A 27,485-nucleotide genomic window follows, 5' to 3' on the forward strand; every position below is an offset into this window, starting at 1 on the left:
TACTGAGAGCTTACTAACAAGTTACACGGTCCGGCGGGGTGCAGGCTCTGCACCTTTAAACACTAGTTTCACACGGAAACGCAATGCCAAAAGCATACAGGTTACATTTTGATCACCCCAGGAATGATGAATAACCATGTGGATCCGATTTTTTGTTGGTCAAATTCTTCATGAAATTCACATTTCAGTCAAGATGAACACTCCCATATGTCACTTGGCATGTGCAGATGGGAAATGTACACGGAGGAGGCATGGTTAATGGGGAAGGAGGGTGAGAAGGTTGCTTTTCTGCAGATAAGACAGTGGAGGTCGTTCCATGCTCCCTGTGCTGTAAGGCAATCAGTTGAGACCTGAGGTTAGGCTGCTCTCGAAGCTTTATCCTTGTGGAATTTTTGGGTTGGGTTTTCTGGCCGGTAGACTTAGGATTCATATTTACACAACTAGGAAAACCTGGCCCAGGAACATTGGGCCACTTGTAATCTGGTGGAGCGATATTCCAACAGAGATATGGCTCAACCCATCTCCTAACTGGGCCCTAAGTAGTAATGCAATATTATTTTTGAAACATACTATAGCGGTAGCTGTGGGCTTGACAATATTGACCCTTATTGGTTGGTTTTACTTATACCTTTTCAAATTATATATAGACACTTTTCCATCCTCAGAGACACACACCAATGTTAAGTAAGCAAATCACTAGTCTTAATTAGTCTGATAACTACTAATTTAGATGTGTGATTGTTATATTTAACCGGTAGACACTAAATCTATATCCAGCTTTCCTGTATGTGTCAAGAAATCCATTCCTAAGAATGGTTTTTATCACAAAAAGCGCTGCCACTTCCTCGGGACTGGTACCTTAATGCCTTTCTAGTCTAACTTGATTTCATGCTATCATATATAGTGCTTTCCTCCAAAGGTGGTGCATATTTCTTGAAATGGCACAGTAAGTAAAGAAACAGCATGTGAAGAGCATCAAAACAGCTTGCAGGAAGAGACCTGTGACAGCGGATTGTTTTTTATTAGAAAGTGTGCAAAGTAGGGGCTGATGGGACAACAAGTAGTAGACAATTCCAGTGTTTGTAACAAGTAAGATTGAATGAAAATCTGAACTGGGCACAAGCGATGAAGAGAAGCAAGATGAAATTGAGATGAAGATTGTGAACAAAAAGTTAGATGGGAGGAAACACTGGGAGGAGCCGGAATATTGATATATTTGAAGGCTATTAGAAAGAAGGTTGCACGAGTGAAACCGAAGCCAGCAGAGAGAAGCAGATGAAGCAGAGACAGGAGCGGTTGGAGGATAGCTAAAAAGAAGTTGAACTGAAAACTGACCGGAAAGGGGCCACGGAGCAGACATGTAGACCAATTAGGAAAAGCAGTATTTAAGGCAAGAGTGGATGAGAAAAAGAAGAAGAATCTTCGTAGCAGGAAAGGACCTACTTTCTGAAGGTCATACAGTTGCAAAACACAACAGTCTCACCAACTGGTGGCATTTTTTAGACCCCGGGAATAGAGGTCTGTAAACAATGAGTAAGATGGATTTGAATCCTGACTTGGACACAGACAAACACACGCATTCTCTGTCTGGCCCACCAGTGAGATTCTGACCGAATGTGTTTCTGGATCTTGTATTGCGCAATATATATGGGGTTTGGAATGAGAAAAATCGGTTAGTCAATATTGATAACTGAAAATGTGGTCTTTATAAATGCACTGGCAAGTGCCAGGAAAAAAAGCTGCCCAAATGGCAGATCAGCGCCAGTGGAAGGCTGCCACCTCACAAAAGGGTCTACAGATGGTTTCAGGAAATTTGTGTCACTTAAAATCACTGGTGAGGGATAGTATAAATAGAATTATATTTATTAGCAATATTAGTACAACAAGGGCAGCAATGCAAGCATCTACTCGCACGCAGGTTGCAAGGTTTGTAAGTGATCACATGTCATGGCCATGCAAGATTAGGAGTGGAAATTTAATGCGCAAGAATGTAGAAAAGTGAAGCTGTTCACAGATTATTTTACTGGTCTGTTTATTCAGAGAGACTGGGCATTTGTGTCTTATATTCCACGCACCTCTAAAACAGTTATTTTCACACTATACCACGGGAAGCAACCTTGTCTGACATAACTTCAGATGAGATTACAGGCACAGTTCATATCCTGAAAGCCATCAGGCCCCCCATCCCAACACCTTTCTTCTACTTACACCATTTTGGGATCGCAGGACAGGCAGGATCTAGTGGGCCCTATCTGTAGTGGCTGATTTTGTTTTCCCCTGGCCTGGCCTGTCCTATTCGGACACTGCAAACTAGGCCAAGTGCATCCCTTTTCACACTTGACTCTGGGTAGCAGGATCAAGAAGTCACAAGCTTCTCTGGAAACTAGTATGGGGAGCAAGAACTCAACATTCAACCAACAGACACAATAAGGTAATGTCCATCCTAGTGCTTCCCTTTATGAAAAGGAAAGCACTTTTAATTTTACAGCCAAACTAAATACTGTACTGTTCCATGGATGTGACATCAGGACTGCAGAATGCTGTGTTCTACAAGTGAGGCACTACAACCGCTTCCCTTCTCAGTACTCATTCTCTTTCCTGCTAGGGTCAAGATTCCCTCTATTACCGACCCTAACCTTTGAATTTAGCCAGTATTAAGCTCGGATACAGTTACCACAAATGTTCCCATTGTTTTGAGTCTTCAACTCAGTTTAACAGTTTATCATTTCTTTAGCATCAAATAGCAGTCTCAAATGGGCACAGCAGATTGGCCTGTGACCCTTCATATCGCTTAGCCCTTCATGCAGGCTAAGCCCTAAGCTACTCTTGACAGGCAGTGGTGCATCCTGCGAGATTCCGAGAGGCAGCTATGGATAGCTGGGTAGCATAAATCCTGTTGGCCATAGGGCAGATGGAGCCGGTGAATAAGGGATTTGCTGTTATTCAGATGGCCTAGCACAGGGGCATAATTTGCCTCCTCTTTTGGTCTGCTTCCCTTTCTTCACCAGGCCCCTCCTCCCCACCCCACACGAAACCTACACTATTTGACATTTCTGGCCAATTCCACACCCTCGTCCCTATGTTGTATTGCCCATGTCAGCGAGCCTGTATCAGAAGATGATGTGTGAATGTAGCATCAGGCCAGGAAGATGCTGACTTTTAAAGGATTGTCAGAAATAGTAACATTCCTCGGCCTAACATATGGTTTAGTTATTGGCTGTATAACATTGGGTACATCTTGACACATATGCAGTGTGTACCTAGGTGTAGGTGCCACCTGTGGTGGTTAGTACATGTGTGTGAGCTGTGTGAGGAATCCTGCTTGTGAGAAGAACTCTGACACAGCTGTGAGAGACATGAATTGTGCATTTGAATGTGTTTGTAATGCTGGAGAGGACATTTAGGTGCCTGTGTGCTATACCAGACGTGCAGTGCAACATTTTGTGGCAGGAAGGGCAGCACATACTAGGCTCAGTCATCTGTCTAGTCTGCTTGACCTGTCCAGATGCTACCAGTTGAGGTGGGTCTGGCATTAGAGGTCTGATAATGGCGATATCAGTGTTATTCAATGGGTGTCTGTTCTTGTGGAAAGTTTTCAATTGGGATGTACCCTATGATGATCATACAGACCTGGGTAACTGGAAGACCTAGTGGTGACAGCATACATATATGCACAGGTGATGTTGTATTGTGAGATGTCCAGGGAGCAGCTTCGTGCTACATAGTAGTGGCGTGTATTTGAGACTTACATTGAGGGTACTCTTACAGGGGAATGTGAGAGAGTTGTATTTGTGCCCTTGCCGTCACCAAGTCCATATGCTGGTGGAGTTCTTTCACGCGATGCACACAATGGGTCTGGAAAGAGGAAATGGGATATTTGTTGATACCTAGGATTGGTGCAGCTAAGGCATTACTGCTGGGTGTGTTGCATTTTTGTGGAAGAGTACCTGTGGTGTTGTATGTGTGGTGCTTGGCTCTGTGTGTCTGGCTTACGTGGTGTTTGTGGGAGCTGTGATATTTGCAAGGAGTGATATGTGATGTTCTTAGAGTCATGAGTAAAAATTATTGAGCTTGATGATTGTGGTTGGTGGAATTGGCAGGCCATGCAGCTGGCGAGGGTGCCTTGTGTCGAGGATATGCTACTCCGTGCAGGGAGTGTTCTGGGGCTTCCTCCAGGAAGCACAGCGGTCACCGGTATCCTTTAAAAGAACTCCTTCATAACCTCTGATTCTCCTGCCCCTTCTTTTTCGTCCTCCCTTATGTGGTGCATCTCCACCCCCTAATGTTCTCCTTATTGGTGACCTGCTGTCGCATAATTGCTTCTCAGCTCCAGTGAGGGTGTGGAGGCAGTCTACTGAGGCCTCCAAGGTGTTATATACAAGGCTTACAGCCTCCTTAGTGAAGTTTCTCTTTTTCGAGAGGGGGGTGGTCTGCATATCCAGTGGTCTTCTGGCTCTAAACTAACGTGGAAGGAGAAAAGATCAGGACTGTGAAAGTTGCTTGTATTTATGGGCTTTTGAATGTTATTGCTTTCTGGTGTATTTGATGGTGGTCAGGGTTGGTTATTTTCCCATAACCCCCGCACTTTGCCCACTCCCCAACTTCCCAACATTGTATTCCTTATCATAAATAAGCCAACTGAGAGAAGTTGGCCTGGCATATGCTGTCTCCTAGTTATAGGGACACCTTGCAACAGTCCAATTCAACTCTCATTGATGATAGGATTAAGACAACCTTTAAAGAAAGCTATCCTAGTGGTAGCTGTGGAGAGCAGCCTTCAGGCTAAGTCTTGAAGGATTGTTAAGCTTATTGTTTTACCATAATAACCTCTTGAATAACCAAATGAAAGAGTAGCCCACACAGGTATATATATAAAATATATGTATTTATTCTAGACAGAATCCCACAGTCTCTTTATGAAGCTGCGGCAAAGTTACAATATCAAACAAGCATTGATAGACACAATAAATAGCACTATTAACATTGGGCCCCAGGAGGGACCAAACCATATACTAAAAAAGTGGTATAAGAATCACGACAATTTTACAGGCAATGCCTAGGGCATTCAGGATCGCTGGCCCCTTAAGAATCCACCCCAGGTTATGAGGAAGGGTACCCACGGGAGGTGCGTGCAGTGGAATTAGCTGCTATCGGGATCTCTATTACAGCCTATGGAGAATGTCGCGGTTGGAAATAAACAGTTTAAAAATACTTCTAGCAGGAGTACAAAGTTAAAACTTTAGACTTAAGCTTTTGAGGAGCCCACTACCACGAGAGTACCGAGGTACCACTGTTACCTGCCCCAGGGAAGCCGGGTGCATATGTCGTTTCTGCTGTCGGGTCGCGGGTTGATTTTCAATGGGAAAATAGGCAAAAGTTCTGCTAGCCAAAAGCGTTGATGATTCCGTGAAGGTTAAAGATGTGAAGATTGTAGAGAAGAACCTGAAAGCAGAGGGGACAGAGTCTGGGTCACGACAAAGTGACCAGGAGGCTCAAAGCAAAGAGCCCTTCGATGTCGGGTGCTTCAGGTGGAAAGTGGTGTAGCTTGGATCTGCAGCCACGGGCTCCGGGAGGCTTCAAGGAAGGCCAGCTTCAGGAGGGCGACTGTCCCACGTCGGATGTGGGTCGCTGCGGTGTTAGTGTCCGGATTGGATCCACTAAGCCTTGGCAACCGCAACCCACGAAGAATGAACAAATCTGCTACAGTGCAGACCCACGAGGTCTGGGAGAGGTCTCCTTCGAGGAGACTGGAGAGCAGGCCTGGAGCAACCAGGGGAACTCTTGATTGTAGAAATAGACCTCCGCTAGGGCCCACAAGTCGAGAGACAAGGGACCGCGGGAGGCGGCAATTTGGAGTGCGTAAAAGGGCACCCATGGGCCACCGGAGGGGGCTAGGGCGCTGATCTTTGGCACAATTGCTGTAGAGTGGTTGGCTCGTAAACGGGCCAAAGCACAACTTCCCCACTGGTCAGGGTCGTGTGCTACCCAAGAGGTGGCCGGTGTCCTGGGGTATTGGGGATCTCGGCACCCACGCTGTCCACGGTGCCCAAACTCATTGAGCACACTCACTGGCCTCTGGGATGCGCTGGAAACCCACCTCAAGGGTGCTGGAAGTCGTCGAAGTTCGTGAGAGCAGCGAAGTTCCAACCGGGTCACTTGCAGTGTTTCAGGTGCCTGCCAAGCAGGGGGATAACTCCTTTATCCCAAGGGAGATTTCTTCCGTCAGCTGGGCAGCAGCAAGTCGAAGGTCAAGACTGTAAAGTTCAAGATTAATCTGAGGCTCTGGGGCCACGTTATTCACCTTTATCCCCAAGATTAGGGGAGTGTCCAGAGTAGTGTCCACCAATGAGAGGTGAGGCGGGAAAGGGTGGCTACACCCTCTCCCCTTTGTGTGTTTCCCGCCTGGGCGAGGGGCAGGATGCCCCTGAACCGGTTCCAAGCGGTGTATGCAGAATGAGGCTTCTGCAGCTGCCTACGTGCAACTCTGAAAAGACATTTGGTGCACCCACCCTGTTCCAATCCACATTATCCTGTCTGGGGAGATGCTAGCACCAGGGCCGGACTGGGAACTAAAAGCAGCCCTGGCACATTTTGCCAGACCAGCCCCCGTCCGGTGCGTAGCGAGCGAGCGCAGCGAGCGAGCCCGACCGCTACTAGAGGGTTTGGGGGGGGGGGAGGGGGGGGGGGGTTTCACCCCCTCGAAAATTTTGAAAAATGACAGACCAAAATGGTGAATTTTACAGCACATTTTTCATTACATATTCAAATTGTATTAACTTTCAAAGCACAGTAAATAGTAGATGATGACCTTAAAGAGCACCAGGTTACCCACCCAGGCATATGTACCCATAGACATTCTTTCAGAGAGCACCAAAAATAGACACAAATAGTGAATCAGAGAGAACAAAGTAAAAGTGAGACAAGCCCTCACATGGTGTGTAGTGAGCAAGCAAAGTGAGAAACCACTACTAGGGGGAGTTTGGGGGGTTGAACTTCTCCCCCCCCAAGAAAATTTGGGAGACAGAAAGGCCAAAACAAAGCATTTTTCAACACATTTTTCATTACATATTAGATTGAATTAACTTTTAAAGCATAGTAAATGAAATTGCATACAGTGCTGCCCAGGACTCTTTAAGAGGCTGTACAGTGATGATCACAACACTCTTCGGGCCACTCTTCTCTTTTCAACAAAAAGTGCAATGCATTTTAGGCTTTTTTTTTTAAGACTGTTTCAACGTCATAACTTTAGAGCATAAAAACTACATTCTGATATTCTCTTTTGTATTTTCAATAAATTGTCACTCACGTTGTCACACATTAAGCACCGAGGCCAGAAACTGGGAAATGTCACTCATAAGCATCTGATAAATAGTACCATGGGCACAGAGGCCAGAAACTATGGAAACATCACACCCATGCAGTGTAACTCTTAATAATGATTACAATTATTCCTCGAATTTAAGCAGTTTGTGCAAGATCAGTTGTTCTGGGTACACGTGTTCTGAATAGTGATAATGCTCCCTGCCCCCTCTACCCCAACCCCCAGGCGGACCCGCCAAGAGGCCTAAACACTCATGAAAAACAAATGAAGATGTCTGCATAATACATTCATTGACAAAATATATTGTAAAGAAACGCTGGGAGGAACATAAACAAGCACTCACTGCGGCAATAGGTCTGGCTATGTTTTTACGTGGGGAGGAAAGAGAGGGGGGGAAGGAAGGGGGAGAGAGAGAGGTAGACAGAAGAAGAGAAAGGGTGAAGAAGAGGGAGAAAAAGAGGAAGAGAATGAGAGATAGAGGAAGGAGGGGAATGAGAGAAAGACGGAGAGAGGGATGGAAAGACTAGAGAGAGAGAGAGCGATAGAGAGAGGGACGAGAGGGAGAAAAGGCTAGAGAGCAAGGGGTAGAGAGCGAGAGAGATATGGGGATAGAGATGGAGAGAGGGGGATAGAGATGGAGAGAGGGGGATAGAGAAGGAGAGAGGGAGATAGAGGAGGGAGAGAGTGAGAGAGCAAAAGAGGGATGGGTATAGAGAGAACGATTGAGAGGGATAAATGGAGAGCGTGTGAGGGAGCGAGAGAGAGGGATAGAAAGAGAGAGAGAGAGAGAGAGACACTCTCTCTATATCCCTCTCAGAGAGAGAGAGAAAGGGAGAGGGAGAGACACCTTAATATAGAGCACTGTCCACCCAGTCTTTAAAGGTTGCCATATACTAGTCAAGTTATGTCTATTAGCTGATCCATTCAATATAGCAGCTTCCACTTTGAAGTTGTCCATGAACGGTATCACTAGTGCCTATTTCTGTTAAGGGGTCCATCCATATCTAAACTGTGTTTAACCATGCCCAGTCTTGCAATCACCACACCTGCAAACACCATAACTTTATGTTCCCTTGCCATGATTGACTCCTCTGACCCTAAACAAATCTAACAACAGGATGGTATCATCCGCCGACTCTAGAGTGTTATTGACATTTTTAAAAACTGCTCCTCAGATCTCCACCAAGTCCTGACATAGGGCAAACACGTGCATAACATAATCTATGGCACATCGAGGATATTTGTGTGCTTTCCCTCTCCCTCTCTCAACAGGTTTGACATGTGTTACACTTGAATTTTCAGTAGTACTTGTTTTTTTCCGTCCTCTGTGAACCTTTAGTTGGTGCAGTTAATGGTCAGCAGCAGCCGTACTCTGAACATTGTTCCAGCAGCAAGGAGAGTGCAAGCCAGCACTCATAGGAGCAACACCGAATACTATAGAAAGCAAAAAAAGACTGCAAGCAAGTACCTCGTGTAGGGAGCAAGAGTGAGAGTGCGAGCTGACATGCATTACAACAAGGAGGTGGCGCAAGTCAGCGACAGCGAGTAGAGACCAGCAGCACCCGTTGTAGCACACAGCAGAGCAATGAAAGCTTGCGACTGTACTAAGACAAGACAACAGTAGCAAAGTGCAGGCTATGAAGTTTTATAGGGAAAAACTTGAGTTTGCAACCTGTCATGTGCTACAGGGAGAAACGAGATAGAGCGAGCCTTCTTATACTAAAGAGAGAAACCCAGGATTTCAACCTCTCACGGAACCCCTCAAGTGAGAAAGGAGAGTGTGCGTTTTTTCTATTTATAGGGGGTGAACTGAGAGAGCAAACTGTCACTTATCACAGAGGGAAATAGGCGTTTGCAAACTGGCACTTTTATATTCAGGAAAGTAAAGGCGCAAGCTGTCACTGAACATGCTTCCTTTATTATTGAGAACTCTGGCAAACCACACTTCATTTCACAAAGTCCTCAGAACATGTCTTTTAGATGCTAAATGGGTTGGACATTCTCCTTCTGTCCTATGCTCCCTACCTTGAGGACGCCCGTCTCTGTGTGCTTTATGCATCTACAATTAATTATTTCATTCATCCATGGGGAGAAACAGGTGTGCGCGCCTTGAAGTCTAATTGGGACACAATGGGTGTATGCATCCTGTTACACGTAGAGTAAAAGAAGAGGAATACATGCTTACACTTTGAACAGACACGATGTCGATAAACATGTAAAAAATCCATCCTGATGATTTCATTTCAATTTCCGCGGATTGCTGCGTTTTTCCTAGTTCCATCTTTAAGACCCACCTGCTAAAAATGTCTTTGTAGCACGGGCCCTGCACAGTAGTGCTGTGCCGCCCACCACCCATAAATCAGATCTGGCCCCTGACCACTGCAAACAAACAAATACTACACTCACCTGCGCTGCGGGCGGCAGACAGGGGAGATTAAATTCCGGGGTGCGGATCTCTTTGCAGGCTGTCCTGCTCTGAATGCCTGCCTTGACCTCGCCTCAGTCACGCGCACTTCCCAATGCGCATGAGCATCACTGCAGACACCACCCTAAAAAAAACCAGCGGTGACGCGGAGGCAGTGACATATGCGCGCTGCGCGTCTTCAACAACAAAACATCATCATGGTCAGGTGACAGGAGGTGAGGTCAGGTGGTGACGTAGTGTGTAAGTGTAATGAGTAGGGCCGCTGGGCGGGGTGGCGACGCGGCGGCCTGACTGCCCCATAATCAAAATGAAATAATTTATGCGAAATCGGCGCGGCACCGCAGCTCACACCAGGGATCTTAGACAGCAGCCAGGCGGCTGATTGTGATGTGCTTAATGTACTGCTGCTGTAAACACTGTCTGAGTTCTGTTGTTGGGGCCGAAGTGGACCGTCAAATCGGCCCCAACAACAGAACCGGCCCCCGGTCACGAAACCGGCCCCCACCCCATCCAGCCTACCGGGGGATTGCCCGGTGCCCGGAATGACCAGTCCGGCCCTGGCTAGCACCTCTCTGCCACAGGAGCCCTATTGTCCAGCTGGCGAGGGTGGGGTTTTCCCCAGCAACAGCCAGCCAGGGTCGTGTAGGTGGCGGGCAGTAGCCATTTTGTGTTACTTGTGCACTTTTAAATTGGTGTCCGAAATCTACCGCTTTTCCCATATCGCCCCTCTAGCAGGGGGGAATCGTACCCTCATGCCCATGACTGGACTGGGGGTATGATTCCTACATGTTTGACACCAAAAACGATATGGTTCTGTGTAGACATTCTCAAGTTATCACACTATCGCGATAGACTTATAATGCGGTTAAGAGTATATGGTATGGCTACACTACAAACAACCCAGCAATGATTTTACGAAGGTTGCAGAGAGGCCCTACTCATGTAGGGGTCCCCCCTCATACATACCTCAGCACCCTGCCTTGTAGGATTACCAAGGCCTGCTATAGGGGTGACCTATGAGAGTATATGTGTTGTAATGGGGTGGGATATAGGGTACCTATATCCCTGTAAGGGGTGCCAGCACCACCTTACCCAGACTACAGTAGTGATCTGGTGGTGTCAGTTTGTATGGCTGTCCCAGGGTGGCACAATAAGTGCTGCAGCCCTGGTAGGCCTACTGAGGGACCCATGCCCTGGGTACCTAGGGTACCATCTACAAGGGACTGTCAGGGCATCCTCAGCATCCAATTCGTTTGTACCTAGGGTACTTCACATTAGTTTTAGGGAGAAAGCAGATAGGCTGGGGTCCTGGATAGCAGGATCCCGCCAGACTAGTCAAAAACCACTCAAATACCAGGCAAAAAGTTGGGGGCAACCATTAGTCAGATTCTACCTTCCTACACCAACGTACACTCTTGTCTTGTGATGGTCATTTGTTGGCCGCAGTTTTATTAAGAATACATGTGTATTTTATCGCATGGCTTTGCGTATCATTCCACAAATCATTATTAGTGAACTGTCATATCAGCGTCATGCCTTATTTGCATCACATCACACGCTGCATTTGCATAAACATATGTACATTGTCCAATAGCAGGTCAGCCTGACAGTTCGTTTGCATAGGTTATTTGGAGCTTGCATTGTCTCTTGGCCCCCCACGGGGTCGTTGCTTCGTTTGGTTGGGTTTTCTTTCTCTTTGCGCAGGGGGGGTGTAGCTTCTGTCCTGGAGTTAGGCCACAACTCGCTACCTTGTCCGACCCTCGTTGTGCCCTGCCATCCGGCAAGGGCTGGGCAGCAAGCGCCGTCTCCATTTACTACCCCCCTTGTGGTAGGCCCACTCACCCAGCCGTAAGGCATCCCAAGGTGAGTGGTCCTATTCCGGCAGACCGCCCTCCGGTGTGCCTCCGTACCAACCATTACCCCGTAGTTACTCGCCACGCCACCAGGGAGGCTCTCGTCTTCCTGCGGCTCCCCGCCCCATCCTCGGGTTTTTCATCTGCAACCTGCCAGCGACATTGCGCCCCACAGGTTGTTCCAAAAGACTCCCATGCCTTCTTCAGACAGGTGCACCCCATCTTTCGCATAGAACTCCGGGCGACCCGTGTGGATGAGCCCGTGCCGAACTGTTTCAAAGCCGTTGGTTCTGCAGAACTTGCTAACAGTGAGGTTCAGCTTTTTCCGGGAGTTCTCAACCGCCTTTTGCGAGTGAGCCCCGCGCCATTCGCTTCTGTTGATCACCTCTGACCAGATGATGGCGGTGCATCCAAAAGCCTTGCCTGCTTCTGATAGGTCCTTCTGTATATCCTGCAGCAGGTCTCTCCTCCCTCGCCTGGCCAAGTCGTTTCCCCCCAGATGCACAATTAGAATATCCGGGTTCCATATTGCCTCCGCCTGTAGTTGTGCGAGGGTTGCCGGCAGCTGGTCACATTTCATTACCGGTTTGCCAAACCACCGTACGCAGGTGTCCACTGGCCTTCTGTCCTGCTTGAGTCCCTTCTGCTGCCACCAGGCTTGCATCCGCGTTATGAACGAGTGGCTCACCACCCACACCAAGCGTGGTCTTCGTCCTGCCGGGGTAAGGGTAACGTGTCACGCTGCTGCTCGGTAGGGGAACTTGCTTGCACCTCCCCCACCCCCTACCCAGCAGGCTCTGTGGTTTATATCAACTGTGGCCTCACGTAGGTCCGGTATGCCCCCTACCACCATCTCCCTACGGCCTGTATTCCGGCCTCGGTCATCCCATGTAGTGCGGCCGTTGTGGCGTCCCCGATCCTGAATGAATGGGACCCGACCCCGCCGGTGGTAGCCCTGCTTTGCTAAGTGAGAGGCGCATGATCGCGGTGAACTGGAATCTGCTTAGGTGCGAGCCGTCACTATGCTTGAATAGGGGCCCCTCGCCGGCTGGTCGTACTGCCATAAAGGCGAGCAGGCTGCACACCGCGCAGCAGTCCTGGTCCTCAATGCACCGCAGCCTCACTACTGTCCCTCTGCCGGTCTGATCTGTCTTAGAGCGCCTCAGCAGGATTACCACCTCCCCTGCTTTTGGTGTGATATCACCCGCCTGTAGGCAGCGTGGTGCTGGACCTGCCCTGGACGGTGCCACTAGTTCGCTAATGTGGAAAGCCCCGAAGAAAGCGGTGGAAAATGCCGCCTTGAAGAGGATGTGCTCTAAGTCCTCCCTCGTGGTGCCCTGTAATGTTCCCAACAGTACGCCCAGTTTAGTGTAGTCTATTGGGCGCCTGTGGTCCTTCCTTGCGCCTTCTGTGCGCTTCCACCCTTTCATTGCCGCTTTGATGTAGTGTGTGGCCACGGGGTCCATCCCGGTCTCTAGCTTGGCATAGTATGACACGGCGGCCAGATGCGCCTGTGTCTATGACCTGGACTTCTGGGAGTGAAATGCCCAGTGAATGAATTGCTCCGCTGCTCTGCATGTGTCCCTCATGTTGCCCAGAGACTGTATGCCCCCGACTCGCATTAGCGTGCTGATGTATGTCTTGTATCTCCTAGCTGCTTCCGGGGTCAGGCCATGGCTGACCAGCTCAGATAAATCTACCCCGCCAGGTCCCACAGTTGGCCCGGGGAAAGGGCTCATTTCTTGCTCTGCGCAAGGTGCCAACTCCCTGAACTTCTCCATCCTTGTCCTGGAGAGGGCGTCTGCCACCTCGTTGTCCACCCCTGGTACGTGGCGTGGTCTCAGGTCTATGTTGCCTTCCAGCTGCAAGGTAAACAATCTGCGCATTAATCGTAGTGTCAGGACACCTGGCTGTTCCCCTGTTAATCGCCTGCACTACCCCTTTGTTATCGGACCATAGTGTCAGCTTCATGTTCTGCAGCTGCAGTTTCCATACCGTGAGTGCGACTATGATGGGAAACAGCTCCAGGAAGGTGATGGTGGTTATGCCTGACCTGTGCCAGCTGCCCGGCGACTGCCCTGCACACCATTTTTTGCCCAGTATGGCCCCAAAACCCATGCTTCCGGATGCGTCAGTGTACAGCGCGATCTGTTTGCTGGTCACCCAGCCTTCCCTCCATATTAGTATGCCATTGAAATCTGACAGGAATGTCTCCCATACCCTTAGGTCTTTCTTGACTTCAGCCCCAAGCCGAACGTGGTGGTGCTTCTGGGTGAGCCCACTGGTCAGTTGGGTCAGATGTCTGGCGAATGCCCTGCCTGCTGGTAATACCCTGGCAGCAAAGTTAAGTTTGCCTCTGAGTCTCTGGAGGTCCCTCAGTGTGGCCTTCTTGCGCCCGCAGGGGCTCCTGATTTCCTCCTTGAAATCCTCAACCTAATCAGGCGGGAGCCTGGATGTCCCGGTGACCGCGGCGTCAGCCGTGTGCGGGGATACCCTGGGTGCGTTCATAGACTTGGCTAAGGAGCTAGGGATGCCCATTTCTGCAGAAAAAACATGGGCCCGGCGACAAAAATCGCATTTCTGGGAATAGAGCTAGACTCAATAAAAAGGAAATCGTCCAAGTAGTGGCGCTGCCCACCCGGGGGTTGTCTGACGTGGAGCGCCCATTCGACAAAGGTGCTAAATATTTCAAAATAAGCACACGATACCGAGCACCCCATAGGCATTGCCTTGTCGAAATAGAGGTCACCGTCCCATTGGAAACCCAGTAGGTGAAAACTGGACTGGGAGTAGGCGAAAGGCCGACTCGATGTCTGATTTGCCATAAGGGCCCCCCGGCCCGTTGCCCTGACTAGGTCGATGGCGTTGTCTATCGTTGCGTAATTCACCGAGCATGCCTCTGCGCTGATCCCATCATTCACCAATGCACCGTCCAGGAATGACAGGTGGTCGATTAGCCGGTATTGCCCTTGCTCTTTCTTGGGGACTACCCCTAATGGTGAGATCACCAGAACCTTCCTCATGTGTGCGGGGAGGGGGCCTTCTATCCTACCCAGCACCTTTTCCTTTTCAATTTTCGCTGATACCACCCCCAGGTGCTGCATCGCTGAATTTAGATTTTTTGCGCTGCCCGGCGGGAGGTGGCCTGTTAACGGGATGGGGAAACCCTCTTCAAAACCGTGAACTAGAATCGCCGCGTCTGATTTGTTGTGGTAACCGTTGGGTAGCTTGCGCAACAGGTGCGTGTTGATGGGGGACCGTGCTAGCCTGTAACTTTGTAAACCTGTTGTCCCCCCTGCGCCACCCGTGTCTGACTCACTGCTTCTTCTTATACTCTTTCTTGTCCCCTCTGTGGTCCTTCCCGCGTTTGCACCCTGCCGCCGGGTGATCCCCCGCCCGCAAGAGGAGCAGGTATGCTGGAATTTGCAGGAGGCTTCGTATGTACACTCGCTTGTCTCGAAATTCCAGCAGATTGACTGTGTCCTGTTGGTGTGGGGGACTTCCCCGAGTTGTATTGTTTGTGCTTTTGAAAAGGCCTCCCCCTCCCCTTGTGGAAGGACCCCCGAAAGGACTGCTCGTTTCTCCCCGCCCATGACTTGGCCTCCATAGCCACCATCATTTTGTGAATGAAACCGTAAACATCCTCCTCGTTCCATTCCATTTCCGGGTGTGTTTGCATTTTTAACCTGAACCCTTTGTCATATTCCAACCAAGCCTCCCCCGGGAATTGTCTCTGCGCATTATGTATAGTGGCTTCGGTGAGCCATAGGTCAGCTGCGCTGTGCGGGAATTTCTCCACTATTATGCACGCCATTATCCGGAATGCGTCTTGCCAGTTGTCGAAATTCTTCTCCTTACGTTCTTTCCTCTTTCCCCTTATATCCTCATCTTTCTTATCACAGGTGGTCAGGTCAAGCCCCTCTAACTGTATTTCCAGTAGGGAAAATATATCAATGAATTCTTTTCTCCAAATTCTTTCCTTGACCGCCCGTGGTATGAGGCTGGCTAACCCAGTGGCCCTAGTGGTTAATGGCGCGGGGCCGGGCGAGGGCCGTCTGTATGAGTCGGGTGTTGCTGTAGTGTTGGGAGGTAAGGGTGCTGGGGTCATGCCCCCTCCCCCCCACATGCTGCTGTGGGTGATCCTACCCCACCCCTAAACCCCATCGCGACTTGTTCCCCTAAACATTGTTGGCGCGCATGGCCTGGGTCTATCAGGTGCCATGGTAACCCCGAGGTCTCCTCCTCTACTGGGCCCCCCCCCGCCCCCGTTCCCTGGGTGCTTCCCCCTGTTTGTATGCCTAAACCTTGTAACAGTAGCGGCACCATAGCTTTGATGCATTCTTGGACAATTGTATTGATATGCTCACCACTTGCTGTGTCCGTGGTCCCCCCCTGTGGTCCCGCCGCCGCCGTGCTGGCTACAAGTGGCCGGGCCTTCTGGGGAGCCTTCTTGGGGGACGCTGCCTCCGCGAGCTTGGCTGGTGCTTTCCTCTGTCTTTTTGCCGTGGGTTTGTTGAGGTCCACCCGTTGCTGGTGGCTTGGCCCTTCCCCGGCGTCCTCCAGAGTGTGCGGTCGCAGCCAGTCGTGACCGAGGACCTCCGAAGCTGCCCGGAGCTTCCGCAGCAGCTCATGCAGATCCTCCTGCCGTCTTTTTCCGCCCTTCTTTGCCATCCCTTGTGTTAGCCCGTTGGCATGCTGGTGCTGGTACCTCCCAAGTGACCCAAGGCGGGGTGCTGCCGCCGTGATATTATGCACCAATGGAACCGTTTTATATGGCTGAAAAGTTTGGCAATACTGCCCACCAATGGCTGGCAAGTTCGCCCTGCAGTCCTTGTCTTTGCTGCCCTTGCTGATGTTTTTCCCCTATATAGCGTGTTACTGGGGGTTTTCCACAGGTGCCCTGGCAGGGTGCTGCCGCCCACTGATGCACCAATGTTGTCGCTCGCGACGAGGTGCGCCTGTGCGTGTTTTTTTATTATTATTTTTTTAAACCCTTTGTCCTGGCGGGGTGCAACCGCCGACTAATGCACCAACGTTGGTTTATGTCGAGATGCACCTTTGCCTGTTCGCCGTCTCGTGTAGCTGCCTTAGTGCAGGCGCGACTCCTTTAAGTGCCAGTCGCCACCCTTCGTGCTTGCTTGCTCTCCTCCGGTGAGTCCTCGCCCACTGTAGCCTGTGAACCTGAGGGCAAGGAGTGGGGACAACAACAGAAACGGGCGGTGTGTTGGATCCCCGGGAACGGCTCTCGTCGTGCCGCCTCCTGATCCCCGCTGCCTGCGGGTGTAAGCGCCTTTGATCTGTGCCCCCTGCTGCCCAGTCGCACCCGAATTGGCGGGAAAGTAGTGTTGCTGGTTTACTTGCCACAGCCCCCGTGCGGTTCTGTTGCCGGGCCCTCCGGCGGCGCCTCCACGTTGCAGGAACGCTGGCCGCTTCTCTAGCTGCCCGGGGGACTGTGGTGGCAAGCCTGAAGCCGTCGATGCGCTCCATGTTCTGCTGTGAGCGAACCTGCAGTTGGGCCCGATCCTAAGGCGGTGATGCAGTCCTCAGGTGTCGGGGAAAACGGGGTGGGCACCCAGGCTTCTCTCCCGCAGCCTCAAACCACCACGTCTTGATGCTGCGCGGCGGCACTGTGGTCGAGCAAGGTCCTCCCCACGCTCCTACCTGGTAAGTCGAACGTCCGGTTCTTCACACAAAAATGATCACTGCTGGGGCTCCCCCCGCTCCGACAGAAAGGAGCTTGCCTGGGGGAACAGCACTTATATCCCCCCCAGTGCTTTGCTTTCCATTCCGGCATCTGGCATTTGGGGGGATTGTATGGCGCTTGGGCCTCCATTGGCTGGGAGGGCTGGCGCCTCTGTGGCTATCGCCACGGGGGGGGGGGGGGGGGCGGGAGTTTTCCCGCTTAAGGGGCCGGCTATGAGCCGCGAAACCGGTTTTCTCCGGGGGCTCGGCGTGGGTTATGGCGCCAGCCCTCGAGGCCCCCTTCGGGGGCGGCCTCTGCGCTTCCTCTTAGTATGTTGTTCAACATGTTTCGAGTGTGCAATTTCCCGTCTATGCCCAGTGAAGTAGATTTGAGCAGGATCTTCAAATGTAGTTTTATGAGCAGTAATATTCTACTGGGACTCCAGGTGCAGACCAATGAACTCCTGATTAGGTATGTAAATACGAGCTGACAGATGTACATCTGCCTACATGGAACATTACAAAATATGTTCTGTGAATTGCAAAAGTTCGTAATAGACGTGTGGTTCTAATGATATTTTTACGCTCATGTTCTTCTCTTTGTGAATTGCCCCCATATGGCGTACAATCTTAAGGAAATTCAGGGTTCTCTCTTTTCTCGGGCCCCGGGAACTCGGGTTCAGTGGCGAACCCTCACTCAATGCGAGGCTCCTTTTGGAAGGTAAGCCATGCAGGCATATATATTTTCACACGGCGACTATGGTGGCCCACTATGCCCATAAGACCTTCTGCATCATGCATCTTACTGAAAGTGTGATGTTAAGGCAAAGTAATAGAAAAGCGACAGGCCCCGCTACTTTCTAGAAGTCAGACCCACCGTGCAGGCGCATACATTTCCCAGCTGCAAAAAAGAGTGCAAGATTAAACGTGCCAGCTCGTTGTGCAGTGTATTTTGTTCCCCCTTTTTCCCTTTCTGCACTCTCCACCTCCTAATGGCGCCTGTGGGGTGAAATAATGGACAGAAGAGTTCGCAAGCGGCTTATCCTGCATCTGGTGTAATCTCCTCTGTGCTGGGAGAGAGTGGCCAGAGGCATCGATTTGCTGAATTGAAAAAAAAACACTAGCGTTCACAGGAAACCAGAAAATTAAGCTCTGCATCACATGCTCAGGTTGTTTTCGCTCTGTCTCTATTCATTGTGTACACTGAAAACCTCCTTTTAGAAGCTTCGCTGACTCGGCTATCAAGGTCACATAGGTGCAAATCTTGCCTGGTGTAAAAAAAACAAGCATTTGCAATGCAACAGGTCTCGCATTTACGCGAGTTTGAGCTATTGACATTGTAAATGACAATGCCTTTTATTTATGTTTTGGTTTTTGAAACATAAATAAAACGCATTGTCATTTACAATGCCAATAGCTCCAACTCGCTTAAATGCGAGACCTATTGCATTGCAAATGCTTGTGTTCAATTGTACCTGTCAGATTGTTCTTTCGGTTCACGAAGTATATGTTGATTATATAGAAAGCTTTAAAATAACCAGTTTAATAGGTGATTCGATTCGCAGGTCCACCGACATTGAGGCAGCAGAAATAAAGAACGTTTTTCTAGCCAGGAACTTACATTCCTATGCGCGGGCTTAAAAGACCTTTCACTGTACTATATAACATTAAGTACTCATTCTGGAAAAGTTTACATTCAGGCCGACAGGTTTCCCAAATTGTTAGGGGCAGATTTCCAAGCCCCTTGCGCCTCTTTTGCGTCACTATTCCCATGTTAAAAGTGATGCAAAAGTGGCGCAAGGGGCTTGTAAATCTGCCCCTTAATCTACAACTGAAGGCTCGCGGAGATCAAGATTAGAGGCCTGCAACTCGAAGAGATTTCTGCTTTTCCTACGTTTATTCTCCGATATAGTGTTAGTCGGCAAGCTTGCTCACCATACTTCGTTGCAAGTTAAAATCAATACAGTCTGCACTGAAGAACGATGAGCCATGCGATGCGAGTCACCTTTAACGCTTTGGTGTCGCAACAACATGACGGTATTGCACTAGCTGAGGCATCAAAACTCGCATGCAGAAAACTTCACTTACTACAAGTAGTAACCCTAGTCACGAGACACACATGTTGCGTGACTATAAAATAGGTTATGAATAGTAAAATAACTATCTTTAAACGGGCAGGTAGCCCCGGATGGGTGGGTCTGTGCCACTGGCTTTGTGGTCTTTTTGCTGTAATTAGTGCCAGAGGCCTTACTTTACAAGGCATGGAAACCATAGCAACATCTCAAACACTTGGTTTATATAATCTCATCTCAGAAAACAGCCGAGTGCTGTGCATATCCCTTCAACTTTGGAAGGCGCTCATGCGCAGTGCTGGTGACCTAGTCCAGAAGTGCACACCGCACTGTGCGTGGCAGGCACATACTCGCGTAAAAATGTGTTGCTTTCTATTTTGATTCTCAAGTGGACTCACAACCTGGGCTAATTGCCCTGCATACCAAAACACGTCAGTGCCCTCGGGCTATCTGTCTCCCGTGTGCTCCTTGTCAGCGGAACTCGTCACATCGAACTGATTGGTAGCGTCCGTGCTGAGCTTTATTACTGGGGATGGGTGGAGGGTGATCGGTGGAGGGGGTGGGGGGGCGGAGGACACGCTGTTCTGAGTGAACCCGGGGAGAAGCGCAGGATGAACGTCCCTCCCTGCACAGGGGAAACATATCTGCTGGGCTGCTAGGAATGTATGCAAAGAGTCTAAGTGTAAAGGGAGCTCCAGGGATCCGTACAATAAAGGTTAGTTCAACTTATCCTCATTTCGGTAATGATGATAAATATTGCATTGATTCTGACCACAGGTTGACTACTTATTGTCTACAGATCAGTGCCATGACTGGAAATCTCCAAATAGGTAATAAATGTCAAAATATCCCAAAGGGGCTTTCGAAAGTAGAAAAACAAGGGCAGATACAGCCGTTATTATGGAAGCTTTAATGCCTTTGATAAGGCAGGGCAGACTCGACAAGAAACAATAACAAGCGGCGCGAAAAAAAAAAAACAGCCGCGAGTGGTGCGCGCGCGCCACTGTGAGCCATATGTCTTCAATTATCGCGCCCGTGTCTGGGCACGATAATTGAAGACATATGGGCTTTGGTGCGCGTAACAGACACCAATAGGCCATGGGCGGAGAAACGCAACCGCCTATGGCCTATTGCGTGTTCTGTTACAAAACAACACGCACTCCAAGCCCAATCAGAGAAGACCATAGGAAATGAACACTCACAAGCGTGTTCATTTCCAGTTCTAAAACCCCGTCAAAAGGACTCTCGTTGCGCGAACACTGTTGCGCAGTGTAATGCTAGGCGCGAGAAGTTAGGTTGTAGCAATGTGGCTAACTGCATTGGAACACAGGTTTTTAATAAACAAGGGCCTAATTTAGATGTTGGCAGGTGGCTCGTGGCTCTGTTGGAGATGGAGTAAATTACTCTGTTGCCCTGACGGAGTTGCTGCCTGCCAAATTTAGACATGACCGCCAAGTACGCAGTCTTTTCTTAAAGCATTGGCAGGAACTGCTGTCACAGCGGGTCCTTCCAAGGCCTGTAATTCTATTTTGCATGGCCTCTCATGGGTGGCATAATACATGCTTCAGCCCATGGGAGGTCTCTGGGGTACCTATGCCCTAGGTACATGGGTACCATATACTAGGGACTGGCAAGGGTACCCCAGTTTCCAATCTGGAGTGTACCCTACCTAAGTACATGACATAACAGTTTAGGGAGAAAGCAGATAGATTGGGGTCCTGATTAGCAGGACCCCAGTCAGACTAGTCAAAAACAGTATCACATTTAGCAAAAAGTGGGGTTAACCATAAGAAGCAGAGCCTACTTTCCTACAACAAGGTAGAACCTCTTTAACCCAGGCACGGTTTCATATAACCAGGAGCTGCAATCCTTTGCTTTGCCACATGAAATGTAAATGTTAGTCTCTGGGACAGACAGCCCAGAATCTTGATGTGAGCTGAAAGTGAACTCTCAAAAGGGCCAAACAAACTCACCTAAATAGTTAACCAGGCTTCCGTAAGGAATCCTTAAATCACAGTTGACAGCTTGGCTCAAAGAGCAAGGCTTTTCCGAGGGAAAGTGCGAGTGGTATGTTAGCAACAGCTTGGCAAGCAACAATATAAGTATGATTTATATAACCTGAAAGTCCAAACAAAGTTAACAAAAGGATGAACATTAAATAAAGCAAGTCAAGTCACACACTGGGTGAAAATGAATAAATATATCCGTTATTACCATCAATGGTCTCCCATATACCAGTTCAGACCAGGGTTTGTCATTTCTCCAATATTTTCAACCCAGACAATTCTGAGGCCAGGTCTACTATCAGGGAAGAAGTATTCTGTGATCGTCAGGCTGCCTTACAACTCAGAAGGTCCATCAAGGAGAGGGTAGGTATAGCTGCAATCAACCTAAGCCAGTAGGGGAGGGGATGCTCCCGTACCAGAGTCCCTGTGAACCTATTTAAAGTGAACAGTGCATTGTGGGCCCCTCTGTTATCCAGTGTGATAAAGGTGGCTATAATAAGACAATTCATAGCATCCTGGAAGGAGGCAATAGTAGTGCCAATATTTTTTTTAAAGGAATAGGTACTTCCTTAATTGTTATCGTCCTATTCGCTTCAAAACAGCTTGCTATCTTTTTTTTTTAATTACGTTTTATTGTTTGTGAATGCACATTAAAGGCCATACAGTTTATTGTGTCACTATAGAAATACGTGGCACATTATAAACCATTCAATCAACTGTTAACTTTGGGACACAGGATTAAGGGGTGATGCATTTTACAGAGTAGACAGCTGTATGTTGCACATTACATGAAAAGCCAGCACAGTATTAAGGAAGTAGGTACAACTTGATTGTCTTTCATCAATATAATATGATTGAGCATCTCTGTTTTCTATTCAGCTTCCAGTCCATGGCGGCGGACATATAATAGTTGCCAATCTCTCTAGGTAGGTTAAATTGCGGGGTGCGGGATAACACGTGGTTCAATACTCAGGCTCCGATTCATGTATTCTCCCAGTGTGTGAAAGGGGCCCAGATGTCTTTGGGTCTGGGCGCTGGAGGCATAAACTCCAAAATGCTTATAGCTGTTCTTGACAGCAAGTGATATCATGCATCCTGGGAGATGTAGATCTCCCAGGAATAAACCCTGATTGATCCGGAAGTGCTACCATGGGGAGCAGTGGTTGAAGTCGATTGGCAATCAGTTTGGCTAATATTTTGACATCGACGTTTATCAACGACAAAGGCCGATATTAATGTAATTCTGTATCTGGTTTCCCTAGCTTTAATAACGTGATAATTATGGCTTCCCTCATGGAAGTGGGCAGTACCCCTTCCTCCAGAACCTCCTCATAGACCGCCAGTAATTTAGGTGCTATTTCCCCAACGTACGTCTTATAAAAAGATGTGGTTAGGCCATCGGGCCGGGGGTTTTGTCAAGTGGCAGACTTTTTATAACCTGTGCAACATCGTCTGTGGTGAACGGGAGGTCCATATATTGTCTGTGGAAATTATTAAACCAGACTAGGGCAATCGAATCCATAAAGGACTGCATCCGCTCAGGACATGTGTCTTGGGTGGCATTATAGAATCCAGAATAAAAATCAAAGAAAACATTTAAAATGTCTGCTTGGCCTCTAATCACTGTGTCTGGTGCAGTGTATATTTCGTGGCTAAAAGTAGTGGACCGTGGCGGCCTAATCATACCAGCTAGCGTGCACCCCGGCCTATCGCCCTCCCCGTATCTTCTCGCCTCTGTATGTTTTCCAAGGAATTTAACCTCCCGTTGTGCTTCTTCAGAGAAGTCAAGTAACTTGGCCTTCAAAAGACCGACAGTGCACGGGTCCTCAGTGGAAAAGATTCACCCCTCAAGGTCTCTAATTTGGGCCTCTAAGGAGGTGAGCGTTCCCCTAATAGCCTTTAACACTCCCGCTTGCCTGGCAATACATCTACCTCTGATAACGACTTGGAATGCTTCCCAGAGTGAGGCCATAGTGTCTACAGACCCAGTGTTCAAATCAAAGTATTCATTAATATCTGACCTTATCTCCTCTTTAAATGCTTCGTCAAGCAGCGCGTGTGGGGGGAAACTCCAGGTGAAGGGGTGCGGTGGCGAGCCAGGAAGTGATAGTTTCAACAAGCATGGGGCGTGATCGGACAGGGTGCGCAGCATGTGCAATACCTCCGATGTCCAAGAGGCAACATCACGAGTCACTAGCCAGAAGTCCAAGCGGGACCATGCGCTGTGGTGATCAGAAATGTAGGTGCCCTCCCTAAGAAATGGATGCCTACCACGCCATATATCAACCAGGGCTCCGTCCAAAATTATAGCCTTCAGGGCAGCGCCAGCCGTGGGATGCAAAGAGCGTGAGGCACCTCGCCTATCCAGATCATCATTTAGAATGGCATTGAAATCCCCACCCCACAATATTGTGCTGCATCCCGTAGCTCTTACCCTCATCCAAACGTCATTATAAAATTCAGGGGAGTCCGAATTAGGACCGTATACGGACACAATGACCATGGAGATCCCACATAGCGTTCCAAGTAGAAGGGTATATCGTCCCTCTAGGTCTATTAGCACCATTCCCTCCCTCCAATCCAGCCCTCGCCTGAGCAACACAGCCACACCGCGCATAGTTGGAATATACAGAGGAGTAAACACTGCCCCACCGCCCATGTCTGAGTCTATTTGAGGGTGCAATATTTAGGTGCGACTCCTGCAACTAGCAAATATCTATAGTATGTCTAGACAGGTAGGCATGGACTAATCTTGATTTCCTACCATCATTTAGGCCGCGAATATTCCAAGTAATGCAATTTAGTACATCAGGAAGATCGCAAGTAATATACATCCATAAGCATCAAATGAGCAGCACTGACGAGTACACATCCAGCCATAAATTCCTAGGGTCATCCAATATGCAACATTCGGACCGGCAAGAACCAATCAAACAACCCCCACCCTCTCACCCCCTCCCACTCCAACCCCCCAATCAGGTTGCAGAATACCCACCCTAGAAAAGCAAAACCACAAGCGTGTGCATTTCAAAACGGGGAAATCTCCCATGGGGCGCAGTGGCTCCAGCAAACTACCTCGTATTTACAAGGTGGCCGGGAGTACTGCGTATGAAGTTACATGCCCAGCGCACGGCAACAGATTAAAAGAATGATCGCTTCATAACTGGGAACACCAAATCACATAAAAACCCACTTAAACATCATATCTCGGAGTCCATATCGTCATTCTCCAGAGTAAGAATCCAGCCAAACATACAATACCCATATCAGTGAAAAAGTGGGCAGTTCCATCGAAGGACACTTTCAATTTGGCTGGATACAACAGGGAATACGGAATTTGTGCCTGTAAAAGGATACGTTTGGCTGGGAGGAATTCCTGCCGTGCTGCTAAGGTCTCTATCTTGGTAGTTTAAGAGTTTTGCTATTACGGGTCTTGGTGGTGCGCCAACCCGGGGGCTTCTGCCCCAACGAACGATGAGCCCTTTTCACAATAAAAACAGAGGACAAATTAGGGTCAAATAGTTCATGGAGTAGGCCAGTGATGATGGTCTCCATCTTGGATATGGCGGTTGTCTCGGGAATCCCAGTTATTCGAAGGTTATTGCGTTGCGATCTCGCCTCCAAATCATCGTTCTTGGCCCTGATGACCCCTAGTAACTTGTCCATGTGAAGCAACTGTTCTTTTGTCTCCACCTGAAATTCGTGAAATTCAGTTTGCCGATTCTCCAGTACATCAAGGCGGGTCTCGTGCGCCGATACCTGTGATTTGACGAAGTCTAGCTACGCCGTAAGCATGTCAAGTTTCGTGTCGATGTTGCAAAGGCTGGACCTCATTTCCAGCATAAGGCTCCGCAGATCTTCTCCCTGATCCTCCGCCTGCGTGTCGTGTTGGCCATCAGTTTGCGCCTCGTGTTACGGCTCCGTATGTTTTGTAGAGCGCTTATTTTCAAAATTTATCTTCGGCTGCTTGGCATCTGGCTTACCCGTGGTTCGGGAGGCATAGAGTGCACAGTGAAGGGTCTTCAAACAGGGACACCCCGGTCAGGCACACCCAGCGACTAACTCCACTCCTCCGTGTAGTACCGGGGCAAATGCACACACAATACACCACTTCGTGGTCCGCAAATCACAGATGCCCCGTGCAGCTTCTGCAGAGCCCAATCAAACTCGGTCAGGTCCGCGCCGCCAATGTGAAAAGGCTTCGCTCCAGGCACTGTGCAATGTCGAAGGGTTCACAACAGCTCATAGCACGTGGCCTGGTATTGTTGCATATGGCGAGGCATCAGCAGTGAGCGTGATGGTTAATCAACGTCGGTCTTAAATTAAGGTCCACTTAATCACCCGGGTCTTAAATGGGACAGTGGGGGCGTGCCAGCACAACAGGCGTCACAGAGCAGATCCTCAGTGGCACTGCACTTACGCAGCTATAGAGACTGGCACCAACATTGCATACTTGTCAATCACGCCGCAGGGGCACACGCAGGGCTTCATTCTGTACATCCAACGCAGTGTCGCAGGGTCTACAATCTATGCCTTCGCAGCAGTGAAGTACCTTCCACCCCCAGAGCAAGCAGGTCTGCACAGAATCACATCTGCAGTATGTGCACCAGAGCAATCAGTTACAGGGGCAAGGTTTGATGGCAGCTATCTCGCTCAGCACTCCGCAGGGGCCCAGGGTACCACTCAACGCCGTCTGCACGGCAGTACCAGCAGCGAGTCCCCAACAGTAGCGACAGTACCCGACAGTACCCCCAGTGACGCTAGCGGTCGCTGCAAAATGATGAATCAGGAGTGGTGCGCCGATCGCCGTGTCTTCACTCTTCCCCTGCCTGTCCAAACACAAATGAACGATGCAGGAGGCCACCAGCAGGCAGCCACGGCTCGCCGCCACCCCAGTGCGCGTCGTACCTTGGCTCCGCCATTAAAGGGAGCTCAGTCAACTCCGGGGAGCAGCAGCGCGGCCCACTTTCAGTCCGGAGCCGCGGGCTCGATTTTCGCGGCGTCCCACAGGCCCAGCACTCCCGGCATCAGCAGGCCCCAGCCTCTCCGTCTCCACGCAAATAGAGCAGCCACAGGGGATATAGCGAGCACCGGAACACTCCCTCCAGATCAGCAGGTGTTCCGCGATCCGTTACCAGCCGCAGGGCCGCCCAACTTGCATCCGATGTGCAGGATTTAAAAAAGGATTTTGTCCCAGCCGGCGGAGTGTGCTTAGAAAACGGCCATTCCGCTGCGCAGCAGACCACGCCTCCCCTATTGTTAAGGATAAGGATCTGGGTCAACCCAGACACAAGCTTTTTAAGAGAGATTTTGTCAGATTGCCTCCCCTTGGAAAATGCCCAAGCCATCCTCTGGTTATGTTATGTGAAAAGTACACTAAATTCATTAGGTCTCCCCGAGCTTTTCCTTAACCCAGGTTCATTTGAAGCATGTTATAAAACTCTAGTCAGAGAAACATACTTCCAGGGACAAGCGAGAACCCTTTTGGTAGATTTTGAAAAGTTGCAGTCCGGAACCCACTATGGTCTTTGTTAGAAATGGGATTTTTGGTAGGCTAGGGCATGTGCCAAAGCCAGGCAGAAACCACCACTCTAGTTAGGATAAGGGAATTACACTCCTAAAATAACCTCTGCTCATCCCCTAGGTAGCTTGGCACGAGCAGTCAGGCTTATCTTAGAGGCAGTGTGTATAGCATTTGCACATAACCAACAGTAACACAGTGTAAGCACTACAAAAGGACACCACACCAGTTTAGAAAAATATCCAATATTTTTATATACTTAAGACAAGACCAAAAACTATACAAATCCACAATACAGTACTCAAAAATCTTCAGTTATCAAATTATGCTTGAAAAACAGTTCCTTGATGTCGATAGCTCCGTCCGGGGCTATCACAGCATCGTGAGCAAACAAATCCAAACAGTTCTGGCTGACTGCGGCGTCGCTGACCAGCTACGGTGTCGGAAGACCTGCAAACAGTGCATCTTAGAAATGCAGGGCGCCGGCAGCCTATCGTTGAGCATCCGAAAGTACGGCGTCCGCAGCCGACTGTTCCGGAGGTCGGTGCAGGCGTCGTCGGGTGCCCTCAAAGTCACACGCGTTGCAGATTGAACTCCCCTCTGTT

This window comes from Triturus cristatus, chromosome 12 (genome assembly GCF_964204655.1).
Source record: "Triturus cristatus chromosome 12, aTriCri1.1, whole genome shotgun sequence".
NCBI lineage: Eukaryota > Metazoa > Chordata > Amphibia > Caudata > Salamandridae > Triturus > Triturus cristatus.